Source organism: Haliaeetus leucocephalus, unplaced genomic scaffold, assembly GCF_000737465.1.
Source record: "Haliaeetus leucocephalus isolate CR32 unplaced genomic scaffold, Haliaeetus_leucocephalus-4.0 Scaffold339, whole genome shotgun sequence".
NCBI lineage: Eukaryota > Metazoa > Chordata > Aves > Accipitriformes > Accipitridae > Haliaeetus > Haliaeetus leucocephalus.
In genome coordinates this window covers 16068872-16088829 of record NW_010972775.1, presented here as the reverse complement: position 1 = coordinate 16088829, position 19958 = coordinate 16068872, and the positions used below count along the sequence as shown (strand labels likewise).

Genomic DNA, 19958 nt, shown 5'->3' with positions numbered 1-19958 from the left:
ATTTATATCTTCCAAACCATAGCTTTCATTTCTGTAGCCATTTTCCTTCATCACCAAGAAATAACAACCAGTGCTTGTAAATTCCCTGGCTAATAATTCAGTGATTACGTTATTAATGACATATTGTGCAAAACAAGCGGCGGTGGTGCAGAAGAGCAACTACCAACCTTGAAAATGGCAGCAGATATCTCTGTTTCTTCTCCTTGAAAATCATTTGGTTAAGTGAAGTGGGATTGGGTTTGATCACGTGTTTTAAAAATCATGTTAGTAATAATCCATTTATCTGCGGGATACATGGAAGGGGCCCTGGATTCCATGACTTACTGTAAACATCTCTGGGGTTTCACTCTCAGTATCTGCATTTGATGCCACTCATCCCAAATAGGTAAAATGTACCTCAGCAGGGTAGGAAAAGAACTCGAAATCATTTAAAAGCCACATTGTGTTTTTTATTTACATAAAATTAACTAGTATATGCTTTTTTTAGTTGTGTGATATGAATAAAACATTTGCCTGTGTGGAGCTGATTGTAACGTAATGTTCCTGTTGCTTCCAGTAGGTATTTGGGAAGGGAGCTGCTTTTATATACTGTCATACTTGGAGGTAGAAAAGATAGGGGTCCAGTAGGGAAGAGAAAAGAAGCATTCATATGTAACTTCTGGATTATTATTATTTTTTTTAATATTCTGCCACGGGTTTGCTAGCAGACACATTTGTGAGGACAATCATCTTATTTACTTAGAATGATCTGTGACATATCTGTGGTGCATCTAAATATATGAACGTCATTGATTCATCAACCCACTAAAGATAAGGGTTCTCTTTTTTCCTGTTTGGGTTTTTTTTTTCCGAGCAATATTTTTCACCATTTGTAACTATTTTGCCACTGTAACTTTGGAGTGTAATGAAGATGTTTACAGTAGATACAAAGAAAGCATCTTTTCCTTCATACCATACAATGTCATAGAAGTTAAAAGGAAGGTAGAAAAACATAGTAAGGAATTGACAGGTATCACATGGCAATCCTGGTCCAACAGGACAAAACCTGACATTTATTGTCATGATATTCAATAGGTGACACAAGTGTCAATGCTGAGTTCTGAGCATGCCATTATAATGGAGATGGGTGGTAAGGAAAGACTTTCTTTTTGATCTGTTTGCTGAGGTAATCTTATGGCCAGGAACAGAAGGAATAAGAATCCTTATGACTTTGTTCTAAAGAGTTTACTTTCATGTGTTCCTGTTATTAATACAAATTACCTTTTTTGTTGTTGTTGTGTAGCATACTGCACTGAATGCTAACAGTGATATCTTTGGCATTAGAATCTGAGCCTATGAATGTCCTGAAAACATGCATTCTGCCGGCTAGTCATACAAAATAGGAAAACAGTGATTTCATTAATTTTCTTGTTTCCTCTGTTTCAGGAAATGGTAAATAGATGGCTAGATGGCCTTTTGAGTAGCATCATGTGAAGCAGTTCTGCAGCCTTTAGCTTGAAGGACAAATTGGTCATCATAGGTACCTTGGTTTATGGTTGGGTTCTGTTTTCCTACACCCCATTGTAGATACACAATTGCTCTGCTGGAGTAAGTGAAGTTATTTTGCTGTCTGACAGTGTAACTAGAAGCATAACTAATTGTGCTGAGTAAATTGCTCCTGTTTTCTTTTTTTATTCCTCTGTCTTAAGAATAAACTGTCAATGTTATCTGTCCACCAGTCAGAATCTGGTAGTGAAACATCTGGCTCAAACATCTTCTGGCAGAGGAAATGTAATTTGCATGTCTACCAACAAGTAGCAAACTCTGTATGTTAGGGTTGCGATGGCAAGGAAACCCCATTTCCTTTGGGAAAAGCAAAAAGAAGATGTATACTGATGCTTCCTTGCCATTGCAACTCTTGCCAGGACTCGATGTCTATAGGTACACACACACACTCTTAGAGAATGTATATTTACTGTGCAGGAAACCTGCATAGGTATTCATTAAAAATGTAACCCACAATCTCAGTCATAAATGCAAGGCACAGCTTCTCCAAACATTGCATAGATATTTCCTATGTGGACGTTCTGGGCTGAGTTTGAAACCTAGGTAAGTGATCAGGTTAATGGAGCAGTGAAGGCATATTTGCAGTTGCAAGCAGACAGCTAAATAATAATAATAATAAATCAGTAAGTAAATAAATAAATAAAATTCAAGCAGCTCTCTTTGAATGTGATTAAGGGGCTATGTCCAATCACTTTGCATTTGATGAAATCATGAGAAGTGGATGTAAATAATACTTTGAGAATATAGTTGACTCAAATGTCCCTTTGCAATGATGGGAAACATGTTTCGGAATAAACTTCAACTCAGGTCACTGAATCAGGGTACCCAGGGAAGTAGTTCTTTCCTTCAAGGCTTTCAAGCTACTTTACACACATGGAAACAAAAAATATGGCCATCTGTTTGTCCTAAGCTTTATTTTTGGCACTTCCTCTGCTTCAGGAGGATTTACTAACCTGTAAGAAATATGACTTGACTGAATTGATTCCTATTGTTATTTTCTTCAAGTGGCATCTCCCAAACTGCTGCTGCAGCAAGATTCCTTTTGATTCTTAAGGGAGAGCTCATGTCAATAATAAACACTGGGATCTTTGTTGAGCCTCCCCTGTCTTTAAAAGTTTTCTATCCTGGAGATTTTTTGTGAGATGCAAGTATAAATTTATAGCAGAATTTGTGATGGATGCAAACTCATTTACCTTGGAACCTGTTCCAAAGCATTGTCATTGCTTCAAATAACATCCCTGCTGAGATGGTAGATGTGAGTGGAAGTTGGCAAAGGAAAGAGCAAGAAAGAGGACACCCCCTGAGGCACTCCAGTTGAAACAAGGATGTAACCTGTCACTGAATTATGCGAGAAACTGTTAGGCAACTTGCTATGGACCATGACAAATCATCCCTGGAGGACCCTGTAGGATGAATAGAAGTAGCTGTGAAGGAACACCATGAAAGCCCAAAGCTGTCGCTGTCTGTGAGGTTGAGTGGCTTTGTGCATGTATCTTACTGACCCTGTTAGATGAGTAAGACCTGGTGTTAGATGAGTAAGACCTGTCCTCTGGAGTAAGGCAATAGCATGAGGATTTATGAGAGTAAACAGGGATCTTAGAATAAATGGTGGCAGCAAATCAGTCACCGACTACTGACTCATTCTGTTCAGTTGTAGGCCAATAGCAGAGATATTTAAATTAGGTTAATTCCTGCTTGTACTCTCCCTCTTGCAAAGAGAAAATGTAAACTGTATATTGGAGGATGACCCTAGCATGGAAAAAATGTCACTTATTTCCTTTCAGTATCCATATTGGTTGTTTTCTGTGATAGAGTGAAAGGCTGTCTGGGGAGAGCAGGGCTGAACTCTGATGTCCTTCTGCCAATTCAAAATACTGAGCTCTGTCCAAAGGGTAGTGCCTGTAGCATAAGTTAGGACAGCCTTGTGGCTTCCTATTACCTTCTCATTACTAGGCCAGACATCCATTTCTGGCAGTGCTGGGCCCAAGTCCTCCCATTCCTGCAGCAATTTGGTGTCAATGATAAACAGTCTGCTCATAAGGATGGGGCTTGGCATTCTTTTTCCAACTGTTGCAGCAGTAGGCCGTACATCTTGTATCACGTGTGCCAACAGTGTGTGATAACATTAAAACTCTTTCCAAGTGGAACTCTTCCTTGGTACTTTACTGACAGACAAGTAAAGTGGCAGACCTGTAAGAAGCAGGAAGGGAACCTGCAGCTCCTCGCATACTCTCATCTTTATCCACAAAAGGCCTCTTGGCCTAGTTAATGTCTTTAAGTTACTTGGACAACACCTTACAGCAAAGCAGGCTATTCTTCTAATGGAGCTTTATGCTTGGAACAGACTGAAAGAAAAGAGGCATACTTGCAGAGGATGGTTGCTAGACTTTTTTGTCTTGTCTTTGATCTTGTGACAGCTTTCAACTTTTTTGTTTGTTTGTTTTTGTTTAAGGCTTGCTCAGTTCTTGAGGTGGTGGAGAGATGGTCTTCTCTATGTAAGAATGAAATGTGAAATTCCTGAGCAGCATTGGAAGCTCAAAAGGAAACACTGCAGTGGGGATATATGCTGTGTTGGTTTGCTGTTGCCTGTGAGATCCATTTTGAGTTTCAATACCTTGTTCTTTTCTACAGTGGACTATTTCTATGCTGTTAAAATACTGTTTGCTTTTCTGTACAACTCCTGAACTTGTTGGTCAAGAGAGACTTTGCAGCTGATGGAAGTTAGTGTGAGAGAGAAGTAATTGGAGGTTAAATCATACTCATCGTGAGTTCATGGAACAGATCTATTATTGGTATGAATGTGTCTAAATACCAAATGGGCTTGACTGGGGGGTCAAAGAAGGGAAAGATGGGCTAGCCAGATGCCACAGGTAAAGCAAAACTATCAATTATATTGTGGTTCGAATGTATGTTAAACACTAAGTAAATCCTTTTAACTGCCAATGTCTTCTGATGCAATTATCTTAGACTTGTACCAATTGAACAAGAGCTGTGCTTGTATCCTCCAGAGGGTGTGTTCAGAAGTATTCACCAATGTGGAGCATCTAGCGTGTATCTGTAATATTGGGGAAGACATGAGTTTGTGATTTTGGTTGTAAAACACCATGCTGTTAATTCATCCTTAGCATCTGTGAACCATTTGATGCAGTATTTCTTTTGGACAGCAGCCAGTATTGTATGCTACAGAAGACACGAGAATCCTTCTCACAGACAAATGTGAGGAAAAGGCACCATCCTAATCTTTAATCATTGCAGAATGGCTCACAACTGGAATCATGAGGGTTTTATATTTCCTCTAAAATGCTTCTACTTTGAAATTCAGCAATTCTTCGGCTGTTTGAAGACTTAACTCTTAGAAGGTCACCTAATCACCTCTCCATGTCTGATGGTGTAAAACCATGTTCTGTGATTGCTTCTAAGCAAGTCATATTCACCTGACTGAGCTGGGAAGTACTAGACTGCAACCATGCTAAGCAATTTCAACACCCGTAAAATTTGTACTTTACTAATGTTTACACACAATTGCAGTTACTACCTTTCTGCTAGACAGCAGCTGGGGGCTGATGGCAGGCCAGCTGCAGCCTGCCACAGCCACTGCTGGAGTGCCTGCATGTATAAAAATGATAAAACATCCAGTCCTACAGTTACCTAATTGCAGCTGGGATTTTGCAGCTGTGGAGTCACACCATGAGAAATACATTCAATGCTGCAATTCAGTGAGCGTGCTTTTCAGGCCAACAAATTTGCCTTGTGAGCTGAAGAGAAATGAGGTCTATAGACCTAATTCTTCCCTTTTTTCTCTTCCTGGTTGCAATCCCTTTTTGCTCTCTGTCACTAGTAATTTTCAGTGCTCAGGAATAGAGATAAGCATCCTTCATGGCATCAACCTTTGAGGACTACTAAGTAATTGCTTTCCTGGCTGTGAACAGCTTGAGAAAAAAAAAAGATTTTGAATGTTTTGCTCCCTTTGAATCATCATTTTTCCACTTTCCTCAAATGTTTACTGTGCCATGTCAGACAAGTCATTAAACTGTTTTGTAGTTACTTTACCCACCTATCAGTGATGGCAGTAATACCTTTAAGAAGCTCTTTGGGCTTAATTTAATGATAATATAATTGTTTGAAATGTCTGTTTGTTTGAAAAAATATGGTCCTATTGAAATGGAGATTTCACAGTAAAACTACATTTGCCATACTCTGAGGGAGGGTGGGATGATTAATTAAAAAAAAAAAATATTAGAAAGGTAGCTATTTTGGACATCCAAAATGGCAACAAGTATGACTGGTTTAGTATATTTTTTTTTGCCCAACTCACTGGCAATTTTTGTTAATCAAGCTTGCCAGCTGGCCAGAAAATCAGAACAAAAACTTTATCAGCTGTCTGGAAAACGCCATATATTTCTCTCTGACTTTTTCTGGAGTGTGGTTGTAAACATCGTTATATCTTAACAAAAATTACAACTATTAAGCATTTTACAGCACTGTATAGCTTATAAATTAGACAATGTTATTGGAATGAAGCTGGTCAAGAAGAGTAGAAGACTGTTTGGTTGAAGTTTTAGCTAGGTCCTATCCTGTAGGCAGCAAGTGACTTCACTTGCCTATAAATATTCCAAAAAGATAAGGGAAGCCATCAAGCTGAGAAAGCATTGATTTACCTAAATATAAACTGTGAAAAACTTGTTAGCCCTCCTGCCTTTTGTTAGGATTCTAAGCAAGCACCATGCTTGTTTCTCTTTCAAATCCATCTTGGAATAGAGAAAATTTTATTCCTCTGTGCTTTCTTTCCATGTCATTCTACTGAGAGAGGCACTAGAGGTGCATCTCCACTGAAAACAGTGTCTTGAAGTTGCATCTAGGATTGTTTCTCAGCAGTGACAGAATATTGTTCTTCTCTTCAGAAAACAGTTTTGAAGACCTCTTGGTTCGAAGTTGGAGCTTAGCATAGTTTCTCCTTAGAGGCAAATGTCATATTGCCCTGTATGATGGGCTTCGCAGTACATCAGTGCTGTCATTCACCTGTTGAGTCTGAATGTGTATTAACAGTTAAAATTTGTTCAGCTCTTTTATATAGATATGCCAAATCTTCTTTCCCCATGAGAAGGTCAAAAAGAGTTTGCTGTTTAGACAGAGAAAAACTGTAGCCCTCAGTCGCTGATTTCTGTAAAGATAGACAACATGGTCCTATTCTTTGGTTAGTATCTGAATGTGCTGAGTTAGATCAGCCAGTAGATACAAATTGCTTTCAATGGCACTGTGTCAATTTTTAGCCATGGGCTTTATAAGTAGAAGAGCTATAGCTGTACATTACCCTTCCGTATGTCTTACAACTCCTCAATCACTTATTGTATTAGAGCTCTCTTCTTTTCTCCATGTCTAAATAAGGGAGTCTGTCAGCCTAGTACTTTGTCATCTACTTTCCCATGAAATATTTCAAGTTTTGATCAGGACCTGATATTCCTAACTCACTGAAAAAGGACAGTGCCACTTACCTGAAAGATTTTTAAACATTTTGCTACTAAGACAGGGTGCTGATCATCAATTTTCTTCGTAGGTGTCTTCATGCTTATTCATCAATCCCAAAATATTCACAACTGGTTCCCCTTTAAGAGATTATTCTTCTATTATGTTACTTTAGAAACAAGTGTGTGGAGGGGGTGGCAGGGAACAGCTAAGGGAAAAAAGCCCCAAATGTCTGGATAAAGCACTGTATCCTTCATTCTGGAATATTGCTGATATCTTCTGATGCTTCAAGCTTCCTGATTCAATTTAAGACCAGAGTTAAAAATGAACAGTAACAACCATAAATTAGTTGCCCCAATCAATTTTTATTTTTTTTTTTTTTTTTAGGAAGCTAGTTAAGAATTTCCTGACTTGGGAAGATGCTGAGTGCTTGCAACTCTATTGAATGTCAATAGGCAGTGATGAGTAGCTTCATATTTTGAAAAATCAGGTCATTTATTTCAGTATTCAAGTAACTTCACTTTACAAATTTGTTTCAAGAGGGAATTTTTTGATCGTACTAGTCCCCAATTAAAATTTGTCAATTGCTATGCAAAAACAGCTTAGATTTTTTGCTCACACAAGTATCTATGAACCACTTTCATACATTTGTTCCTTCCTAGTGCCCTAGTTTTTCTTTACTAGAAACTTCCAGTAAGACTTCTGCAGTTCATGTGTTCGGCATGGTATGTATTGAAAGTCTTTCGGCTCCCCTGAGATTCTGATAGCACCTCTTAGGAATCTTAAATCTCTCTGTGCACCCTGAATGCTCAGTGCCAGCTTTACTTAGTACTTAAATGAACTCTCTTAAACTTTTGTCCAAGTCTTGCTAGGGTTTGTGAACTTTCTGGAGAATTTGGTTCATTTTTTTGGTTTTACAGTAATTCTATCTGTTACTGCTTGTTATATGTGTATATTTTTAATTTTTTCTGAATGTTTTGCAGAGCTCTGCAAGCCCATCGGGTTTCTCTAGTGGATACTTTATTTTAATAAGTGTGTATTGAACGCTTCGTTTAACTTCACTGTTGTGAAGTGCCCAGAGACACTGTGCTTGGGTGAGCAGTTATGTAAGTGCAATTTGGTTCAGTTTTTTAGTATCAGAATTAGCATTCAGCTGAGGTTTGAAGGCTCATAGTACATGTGCATTGGGGAAAGTAAACAAATAAAAGAGAGCTTAGTGCGTCTACAGACATAACCCCAAACTGCTTTCCTTCTCCATGACTGCTTGCTCTACTCCCTGGCAGATCAGTCCCCCAAATGCCCTTCTAGCAATGCTACAGTGGCTCTTGCCTGATCTCTGAGGATACACTGAAGGATTAGCTTCCTGCTAGCAAAAGACTGAATTTGTTTTGCTGAGAATTGCATGATGCAGAACTGTTATCTCTTTGTCATCATCCCCCTTACCATTATTAAATAATTATTGTTTGACATGCCCATCCTGGTGAACAGATGCTTTATTGGTAAAACTTTGTTGTCTATAGGCTGGATGTGGCCTTGGTAGTAGTTGCCAGGCTTATTACAGGGACAATTCAAATTCATCATTTGTGTGGCAGTCCTAAGACATACAGTTTCTCTGGCCTGGGCACTGGAATAATTCAATCTTTCTTCTCCTCTTTACCTTGAGACCCTTACAGAAAGGATGTAGTAGGGGAGATGGCACACACGTTTGTGAGCAGGAGGGTCCACAAAAGAGAGAGTGGTGTTTGGGGATTATTTTTTTAATTTTTTTTTTCTTTTTAGTAACTGGAATAACTTATCAAGCTATTTGCTACACATCGCTTACTAGCTATTGCATGCAGTGATCTCTAGTTACTGGCAGTGATGGTATTTATAACTCATTGCTGAAGTCTTCCAAGCCTTAATGGTCTCCCCGAATACATGAGGGAATAATGCAAAATGTTAGCCACGAGTTCACAACACTGGAGAGAAGTATTATGTAGAGGTAGAACATTTGAGGAAGATACCATGCGCTGGCAAAGAAAGAATGTAGGCATATATGTCTGGTTAAATGGAAAATAGCCACGTCCCTTCAAAGTCAGGTGGAATGTATAACAGGAAAACAAGAGAAGGTGATTTTGTTGGGTTTTTTTGGGGGGTTGTTTTTGGTTTTGGTTTTTTGGTGGCGGTGGTGTGTCATTCTGGGGTTTTTTTTTGTTTCTGTTTTGAGTTGGAACCTGTATTGCAAACAGGTCTTATCCATAAATATTGTTCATGTCCACAGAAGGGAACATTTATTGCAAAGAAAGCAAACAGCATTTTATAGGAACTCCTGACTCCTTAGTGGAATTCACAGGCAGAGTCAGAAATCCCATGTCAGAAAGGAGAAATATAATAAGCCTGGATTCATATGTATCATTGCTGAGTAACCTGTGAGGAAATATTACTTTATTGCAGAGAGATTATATTTGCCATGCAAGTAGTCTGTGAAGTTAGTAGAGGTCACGTCCCATAATGCTATAGCCCACTATAGTGGGAATTTCCAGTGGTGTTGTAGATATTAGCAGTAATATCTTCATAATCACATTGGTTTTACGACAAGGCTGTAAAAAAAAGGGGAGGGGGGAATGGGGAAAAGAGAGGAAAGCCGCCTAGCATGAGCAGCTGACACAATCTAGTGTTACTTTCCTTAGCTAGCCCGTGCCTGCCTTGCAAAGGAGAGGAGTTGGCAAGCTACGTACTTGGTTTTGTGTTATTTTGTAAGCTACCACTCAGCATGTTTCGGTTAAAGCTGCTTTGTCAGAACTATAATTTACTAATGGAGGAAATATAGTGTGTCTTCGTGTTTGTCAGCCTGTGCCCAATTCCACTATAAATCACATCACAGCCTCATCTACAGTAGGGTCCCTTTTTGTGCTTCTACATTGAGCTGAGCAACTTGGTGACAAAATAAACCTACCCTATGCCAGTTTTTTTTGAGGGAAGAAAAACAGCATCTTTTTTGAGCAGTGGGAATTAATACTGAAGGATGAATGTGTGAGCCTACTCAGCATTACAGGGGGACTACCAACTCTGCCTAATCTAGAGCAGCCATGTTTTAATATTATTATTTTTTTAAAAGTTTATTATTAACCTCTCTTCAGAGAACAACAGTGGCAAAACAACTTTCTAGCCTCCTACAGGGCTGAAAATATATGTGATCAAAAGCATCTTATTTTGGAATACCACAACTTCATTGTCATGTGGGTGTGACTTGCAGAGACTTATCCCTGCTGCTTGTTTTTACTGAGGAAGATGGCTGAGGTGTTGGAGACTGGGGACATAATGCACCTCAGCTTGGAAGGAGTGACTTCAATCTTCCTCACCTTCATCTCTTTCTTCTTCTTGGCCTCTTTCTCTCTTTTCTCCTTTTTTTTTCTATCTTCATTGCTAGCTGGCAGGTCACTGTCCTGCTTTGCTGTGAGGTGTTACCTTGCTGAAACAAGTCCAATTCCCATACAAACATTTGCAGACCCCAGACTGGAAAGGGACTCCAGGTTTCCAAGCAGAGTTGTCTTCTGGGATAGGGCAATGATACCTTAATCAATGCCTAGTCCATGAATCCTGGACGTTAGAAACAGGAGAAAACCTTATAGAGGATGTTGGACAGGATTAGGCCAGGATGATCTAGTCATGGTCAAGGAAGGAGCTGTATCTTGCAGCATGTTCCTCGTACAGGGCTTGTCTCATTGTTAAAAAATAAGTACAAGGGTTCTTTACTATTTACTGGCAGTAAAGTTGTCTTAGTCCAATTATTCTGTAATTTATTAGCAAAATATTTGGAGGAATCTGAACTTTCTAATTCACAGCAACTGCTTTGAGAATTTTTCCTTCCATGGTAGCTACCTCTTTGGTTCCACAGGAGAGGAGGACACCAAGAAGGAGTACTACCTCCTGGGCTACTTCACTAAGTAAAGATTCTAGGAAAAGCTAAGAGAGATCTGAAGTAATTTCTGCGCATTCTTTTTTTTTCTTTTTTTCTTTTTTTTTTCCTGAGCCTCTACACACCCATCTGCTTGTGATTCTCGCTGTTAATCTATGATGCCACACTTTGCCCTTCTGCATTATTTATTTTGATTTAAGTTTTAGAACAATCATCTGCAAACTGCAATTCTTAGTACTCATTTATATGCAGAGATTGCACTGATTTAACTAACAGATTTTTAAATCAACTCAGTTAATTTGATGCAATCCATATGTGAGCAATTAGCTTAAGTCAGTTAAGAATCCTCTTCAGCTATATGGATATAAGCCACATTTAAAATAAGAAAGTCAGAATGCAGGAATTAGAAACAGGCTAAAGGACATTAATTTAAAAGTAAAGTTTTAGTTAATTTGATGTGCTTTCACCAGATCTCAGGTTCTGTTCCTAGTTTTTCACTGATTTACTGCTTTGTTGCATGAGTAGCTTCACTTCTCAATATCCCTGCCTGCAAAATTAGGATTTGCTGACATCACTTGTAGGAGTATGTAAGTGGGGCTGTTCAGGGAAAATGTGTTTCTCTCCCTATGGAAAGCTTAAGCTTCTCTGTGAATAATGGATAGTCAAACCTGGAGCCAAACCTTCCCAATTAAAAACAGTATGTCCATTTGGAAGTGTCATCGTGGTGCCATTTGGGAGTTGTCTGGCTGCCCTGTTGTCCTGGCTACCCCAGCCAAACTACAACTTCCATGTTGTGTCATAATTCTGCATCTTACTGAATTGCTGTCATGGAGTCTTGATGTTGCATAAGGGGACATGTGGCCCAGCCAAAGAGACCCTCTGACAGAGAGGAACGGGTGCCTAAAACCTCAAATGCAGGTTTTCTAACATATGCTGAGACATCTCTTAAACAGTTCTGATGTTTTGGATGGTACAGTTTGGAGTTCTGACTGGCAAGTCAAAGTTTTGAGGGGAATAGGGTGTGTGTTTGGTGGGGAAAAGTCAACACTTCCTGCAGAAAGTAGATACTTGTTATAAGAAACTTCCTGAGCTGAAAATTGACTCTTCCATCCAAAAGCAGTGACTAAAAATGCTGTTTTAAGGCTTTCTTAATCAAAGATATACGAAGTATTTGAAGATTCTGAGAAGAGATTCTTGAGATGACTCCATCTCATGGACAATGTCAAGAAACTGAGATCCCAGGTTTTATTTGCTCCCTGAATCCTTATTTTCTCCTTTGTTAAATACTACAAAGCATTATTACTCGCATTTTTCTTATAAATGACAGTTCAAAGCACGGGCAGGTTGAATGAATTATCTGGTATATAATAGTTACTGTCGTTACAACTAGAAGAAATAGGAATCTGATGGGCATCCTTTGATGTGGAACTGCGAGGGAGGTTAGCTTATCTGTGACAATGCAGTTAACTCACCTTTTCAGTAGATCATGTGAACTTCTTGTCTTATTTGATTATGACATTGACAGCATTAGCTGAGGTGAAGCAGATCTCATCCTGTGTCTCTTAACTGGTTTGTGATGAAATGCGTCCACAGAGAGAAAAGGAACCCTTATAACAGAGGGAGCTGGGCAAGGATAGAGACACAGTTACATGCACCGAACAGGAGGAGCACAGACTGCATCGTTTATCTTGGGAATTGAGGACTGTCCATTGTGACAAAATCAGTCAGATGTAGCAAGTGAAACACTGAAGGCTCATTATGCTAATTAGTATCAGTGCTCAGCTGTAGGGAGGCAAGAAGAAGCTGGCAGAGTGATACTTCAAGGTAGCGTTTGCCTGAGAGGAAGCGTTATGCATCACAGATTCATTAGTCAGTGCCGGGAGGGAAGTCGTGCAGCAGCCATGGTCCAAAATGAGATGGATCCTTTCAATGGCATCCTTAAATTGGTTGGCATCCAGATAGCACAAGTGTCATTCAGGAGATAAGTTTGGCATTGTGTGTGTTTGTAAGGTGCAATAAAAAAAGAGAAGAAAGTAGTAAAAAGTTTCCTCTTAAAGGCCTAGAGATAAAATAAACTAGGCAGTAAGAGTTCACAGTGCAATTGAAAAATCACCATTGCTTGGTATTTTATGGGGATCTCTTAGGAGAAGTTGACTTTCTTTGGTTTTCATCATCTAGTTAAACAGTGCATGCCTGCCTTGGTGCTCTAATACTAACTGTGGCCTTTACTCGTGATGAAAGCAGGTGTGATAGCAAGATGTGGTGCAAATGAGATTTGAGGGCAATTAATATTGCAGTAGGTAATAAGTAAGTGGGGACGGGAGTGTAAATATAATTTGGGAATGAAGTGCACACTTGAAGAAAAAGAGATATGGAATAGGGATTGTGGGTCCTGAACTCCCAGATACTTTGGTTATGTTGGGAAAGCAAAACTGCTCTTGAGCCTGGTTCTATATAGGCATTTTAACATTCATGTTGCTTGCAGTCAGAAGAAAGAGTGAATGATCAGGAATGAATTGTTAGCTGCAGTAATGCGGATGGGAACTGTTTCATTCACCAGTGTCTGTAGCTATTCACCTGTACTTCACTGTAAACAAGGGAAAATCTAGTAACTTCACACCCTGAATAAAGGAAAAGCATCACCTTCCTCACTTCTTGGAGTAACCAGATGAAGGGATCACCTCAGTGCAGGGAAACGCTGTGACTTTGCCAAGATGCAAAAGTAAGATATCCCAGAGGGAGCTTTAAGTGGCCCACTTTCATGGTGGGAAAGATATTCCACCATGAAATTAATGGCGCAGCCCAGAGCACAGTAGAAAAAATACCTTGCCTTCTAATCCCCCCATCTTTGATTCCAGCTGTAGAGTGCTGTGGTGCAAGTTTGTATATATGTCTGCTATAAAATGAAATAGATTAAATGAAGAGCTCTACAAAGAGGTCCTCAGCACTTCGTATTTTCTCTTGTACCATTAAGACACAGACATTTCAGAGGATGGAAAACTAGTTAGCTGTCATTCTGAAGCTTCTGAAAAATACCCAAACATTTAAAATCCAGACTGTTTTACATCACATAAGCATACTGTTTCATTGGACTGCACTCAGTGTAAAGCCTTCAATATTTACATTGTTCTGGTGATATTCTGTTTCTGGAACAATCGTTGGCATCACAGGGCAATACCGTGATGCAATGCCTGGGTAGCATTGGATGAGCATCTCTGTGGAATGGTTACATGATGAATATAGTCATTATGGTTTCAGCACATGGGCTTGAACAAAGCCAGAGTCAAAGACAGAAAATAGTGGTTATATTTCTGACACCTTCCTTTAAATTATGAGGGAGGGCTTTGCTGGTGCTGCTGCTGCTTCCTCACATCACTGAGTCTTGCTCTCTGAAAAGATTTAAAACAGAGAGAAATGAAGGATTCCCCTCCCCCCCCCCCCCCTTTTTTTTCTCTAGGTTGCTCTGAGCTTTCTGAATGGCAAGACCAAAATTCCTTAATGCAAATGTTCCTGCTTCCATCCCAGGCAGTAGTTATTTATAAAGTCCAGCATGCTGTGTCTGCTTGAGGCTGCCCCATACTGCTTGACGGCATCCTGATGTTTACTTGTGCCTACTTCCTTTTATATAGATATTCTTATACTACGCTAGTACAGCTGTCTGCTTTTAAGTTGGACAGTGAATGGTGATGCTGCTCTCTACATATCAAACATAATGCATCCCTTTAGATTTTATAGTTCCCTGTGCCCCAGGTGCTGTTGTTATCAGTCCTGACATCATTCATTCAATATGATGGGCCCTGTCTTTCCATTTATCTGTAATGGACAGGAGACTTTGAATCATTTTATCTTCCAAGCACAGCAACATCTTTTCTTTAAAAAGTGACTTTTCTCTGTCTCCATTTCTTGTTTTCTTCCTTGTCTAATATCTTGTGCATTATATTTATCCCCCAGTCTCTTTACTCTGCACCTCCTGTTCCCTTTTGTTTTGTTTGTTCCTGTGTATCTACCTTCTCCTCTCTCTCTTTCCCCACCCCTCCCATTTTTGGGACGCACTGATCCAGGCTCATTGCAGTCAACTAAAAGGTTCCATTGACCTTATCAAGCCTTAGGTTAGGACCAGGTAGCATCTCTCTATCCATACACACAGCTTTTGCAGAATTTAGTGCAGTATCTGAGGTTACCTTGCTCTCAAAGACAAGCAGGCTAAGAGTAAGACAACAAAGAAAACACATCTTTAGTAAAACTTAATGTCGGGCTTTGAGGTACAAGATTAAAAGCAAGGTCTTAAAAGTACAAACAGATTTAAAATACAATTTTATCTTAAACCAAACAAATCTGTTCTTTAGCTACTTAACCTCTTTCTTGTTAACTCCCTGTCAGGTGTCCCTACCTTCAGAGCAAGAGTCTAATGCTTCAGTTAGAAGTTCAGTTACCTCCTATGGGTTCAGAAGGGGAATCTCAACCTGATCTTTCTGTCTGTGGTGTATCAACTCAGATGCTAGGGATCCAGTTTTCATAGAGTAGTTCTCCTCCATGACTAGCTGCATTTATATATCTTTAGAGCTGAGGATTGCATAGATATAGGAATATTCTTGGTGGCATATAATGATGACATTTGAAGCTAGCACTCACCAACAAACTCACGTAAGGATGAATTTACTCTTCTTGGAACCAGTCACAAGTTACCTTTTCTCCATGGACTGGATGGCTTAAGTGCTCTGGATTTATTCATCTTACTGGACTAAGTGGCACTATTGGAGTACATCTGAGGGACAGACTGCCCAAGTGTTTCTTTGCTTGGGCAATAGTGCTGAACACCTTGCCCTGTATCCTTGTGACAGTCAGTGTGTTCTGGCCATGTCCATTTAGAAAAGTTTAGTAAGTAAAGATCAGAGGATCTCTTCTTCCACCAGCTCCATAGCTTCTCTTGGGTCATTCTACAGATACCTACAGAAATACTACTAGGGTCTGCTTTGAGAAGGTCAAATGTGTTTGTTTCATCTCCTTTTGCTGTGTTCCACTTGGTAGCCATGCACTTCCCCAGAGACTGCTAGTAGCTGTCCCACAGGCTGATACATATCAAAGAATGTCCTGGCTGTATAAAGGTAGAGGAGGAGGCAGGTCTATAACAAAAGCATCAGGCTTGTGAATGAGAAATGCAGTTTAATTGTTTTGAATATATCTGGGTAATGCATCTGGGTTGAAGATGTACAACAAATAGCAGAATTACAGGTAAGCTGTAGAGAGACGTAGAGGTGGGGTTTTCTTTATAGGAATTCTTTTTGGCAAATGTTTTCATAATTTCCTTTGAGCTGCAACTAGTCCCATCCAGGGTGGCAGGTAGTCTTGCTAACACTGCAAAGGAGAAAAGACACATAAAACATTTAAAGCCTGGAATTGTGTTGTATGAAATGCCTTTGATTTGAGCAGTGAATTTCATTAAATCCTGCCAAACATTCAAAGCCAGTCTCAGCTTCCCAGTCCCTTTATTTGCTATCAGTACTTGAAATCAGCTTAATATTTTACCTTCACCCTTGGTTGCAGAGCATAACGGACAAAACCATTATCTGCGAATGTCATCGCTATTAGGATGGAGAGAGAAGAAAGGAGGGGATAAGGGGGAACAGGGCTAGCAGGGAGCTGGTATCTACAAAAGTAAACAGACTTTAATTAAATTATGAGAGGCTGATTTTTCCCATTCTGCTCCCTCCTCCCATCATACTGTTAAAGTTCTGCATCTCTTTAAGAGCTGTGGATACAAGCTGCTAGGCTGAGGGCTAATATTTAAAGGTCGTTTAAATGAGCAGAGATGTTAATCGTTGAAGGGACAAAGCTGAACTTTGTCTCCCAGCTCTTGCCTTCATGCAGAGGTGTTGCCTTCCTTCCCCACAGCAAATAAGAGCTTTCAAATTATTGTTTTAGTGTTGGATTACACTTGCTAAACTAATACTAAGCAACCAGCAGCATCTGTGAACTGCAGGGGAGGGGACTGACTTGTCATAGGGTCACCTCTAAGAAAAGTCACAATTTGTATCAGATCAACAGAGTTGGTAGATTGTATTACAGACAGAGTGAAACCTGTCTGAAGTGTGAGGGTGCTGTGAACCGCGGAGATGTTGGCATGCTGTGTGGAAACTGTGCTTGTGTACGAGTAATGCATTGCAGTCCATGGGCCACAGTGGAACCAGATTCTGAAGTAGGAAACACTGGTGCCTTGTCACACAGTCTACTTGGCTCTAATCTGTGTTAATGGACTTGATTAGGAGTTTTTCTTACATGCTTTTCTAACAGATCATGGGTTTTCTTTATATGTTCTTGTGATGGGTTGACCCTGGCTGGATGCCAGGTGCCCACCAAAGCCATTCTATCATTCCCCCATCCTCAGCTGGACAGGGGAGAGAAAAAAAATATAACAAAAAGCTTGTGGGTCGCGATAAGGACAGGAGAGATCATTCACTAATTACCGTCACGGGCAAAACAGACTCAACTTAGGGAAAATTAGCTCAATTTATTACAAATCAGCCAGAGTAAGGTAAATGAGAAATAAAATGAAATCTCAGAACACCTTCCCTCCACCCCTCCCTTCTTCCCGGGCACAACTTCACTCCCGAATTTCTCCACCAAGCCCCCCCAGCGGCACAAGGGGGACAGGGATGGGGTTTACGGTCATCACACGTTATTTTCTGCCATTTCACCTCCTCAGGTTGAGGGCTCATCACACTCTTCCCCTGCTCCAGTGCGGGGTCCCACCCACGGGAGACAGTCCTCCACGAACTTTCTCCAACGTGGGCCATTCCCACGGGCTGCAGTTCTTCACAAACTGCTCCAGCATGGGTCCTTTCCACGGTGTGCAGTCCTTCAGGAACACACTGCTCCAGCGTGGGTCCCCCACAGGGTCACAAGTCCTGCCAGAAAACCTGCTCCGTGGGCTCCTCTCTCTACAGATCCACAGGTCCTGCCAGGAACCTGCTCTAGCACAGGCTTCCCACAGGGTCACAGCTTCCTTCGGGAACCCACCTGCTCTGGCGTGGGGTCCTCCACGGGCTGCAGGTGGAGATCTGCTCCACCGTGAACCTCCCTGTTCTGCAGGGGGACAGCCTGCCTCACCAGGGTCTTCACCATGGGCTGCAGGGGAACCTTCACTCCGGCACCTGAAGCATCTCCTCCCCCTCCTTCTGCACTGACCTTGGTGTCCGCAGGCTTGTTTCTTTTACATGTTCTCACTCCTCTCTCTGGCGGCTGTTTTCTCCCTGTCCCAACTTTTTTTTCCTTCTTAAAAATGTTATCATAGAGGCGTTACCACTGTCACTGATTGGCTCGGCCTTGGCCGGCGGCGGGTCCGTCTTAGAGCCGGCTGGTACGGGCTCGCTCTCTCTCGAACACAGGGGAAGCTTCCAGCAACTTCTTACAGGAGCCACCCCTGTAACCACCCCCCGCTACCAAAACCTTGCCACATAAAACCAATACAGTTCTGAAGGAATAATGACATTTTTTACAGAGGCTTTTAGTTTAGTCTAAGAAATAGCGAAATAAAAATTGAGCTTGGGGTTGGTTTGACATTAATCTCTGTATTTACTGAATCCTTTTAGGAGTAGTTTTCAGTTGTCATGTTTCTACTCCCCTGCATGTTTGACTTTGTACGTTGGACTCTTCCAACATGTACCAAGGCATTTTAACAAAGGGACAAGTGCAGGTGGTTTGAGTGGACATAAACTAGTGTCAGTCCCAACAGGAAAGGTGAGGGGGGTAGGATTTTTTTGTGAGCAATGACAACATTGAAAAATTATTTCTGTAGGTCTGAAATAACAAAACTTTTTTTTTTTCCTTCTTGATGTTAAATTGAAGTATGAGAATAAAAGCCCAGCCATTATTCTTTCGCTCAGAATGGAAACTCTGTTGTTATTTGCAACTAGTTGTGCTCACTGGTATATCAAACTGCGGTGCAGGAAGACATCACACACCTATGTCAAGGAAGTGTTTAGGTCTTATTTTTTTACTTGTCGCATTGGGGAAAGATGAGATTCTGAATACAACCCAATGACTTTTTATGTGGAGTTGTACCTATCAAATGGAAACCGTGTAAACATGCACGTTCTTGGCAGAAATACAGCTGCTAGTCTCAGCTGAGCAGCTGTTGCCCTGAAGATCAGGAAGGGTGAGCCTAAAGGTAACTTTATCTGAAGAGCCTTTAAGAAACATAACAGAAGTTGTTGTGTTTTCATGTAGAATTTTTGGCAGAAGTATCAGAGTAGTATTTACTGACTTCTCATGTGTTAGCTATTGCTGATGTTTTCTGATTCACCAAATGGGTAACATGGGAACTATGGATTATGAGGAAAGAAGGGAATTCAGATAACAGTGAAAGTAGAGTAAACTTGGAATGGATCTTGTGATGTTACCAGAAACCCCAAGATGGCATTAGAGACCTTGTTTTTCTACATTAAAAATGTGTGACATACTCTTAATGACTCTTATTATTTCTTTGTCTTCCATTCTTAACCAGTTCTCCATTGTTTATACTTTTTTTTTTTTTACAAGCATTCCTGCTTTACACCCCTTTTCCTTCAAGCATCATTTACAAGGCATTGGTAATGCCAAAGATGCTACATGCAACACAGCCTAGCTGTAGTGCAAGGCTCTGCCAATACAACAACAGACCACAGCCCCACAAATACATTTGTACTTTATTTTGTTCTAGGAGGCTGGAACAGCAAAGCTGGATGCAACTCTGTGGCTAGAAATTAATCTAATACTTAGGGTTTTTTTTAGTTTGGTTGTTTGGTTTTTTTTGTTTTTTTTTTTTTGAAACACAAGCCAGCCCAAGTTTACAATGTCACCAGAAGCATTCCAGTACTGAACTGGAGAGTATGGAGATGATGAGGACCTACTGCAATATCTCATTTGCTGGAGGGTTGATTCCTGAATTTTATCAACATACCACAAATTGAAAATTGTGAACCAAATTACAGCAAATCCTTTGATGAGTGCGAGAAGGCTCTGATCTACACACAATCATTAACAAGGGAGATTACTTGGATTTTGCAAAATTGTA

At 40.4% G+C, this 19958-nt stretch overlaps 1 protein-coding gene across 1 annotated transcript in view; it reads left to right on the top strand.

Moving 5' to 3' along the window:
- AGBL1 (ATP/GTP binding protein-like 1) overlaps positions 1-19958 on the top strand; it is a 276170-nt gene that overhangs the window by 118812 nt on the left and 137400 nt on the right. The gene's annotated exons all lie outside the window — the stretch shown is intronic.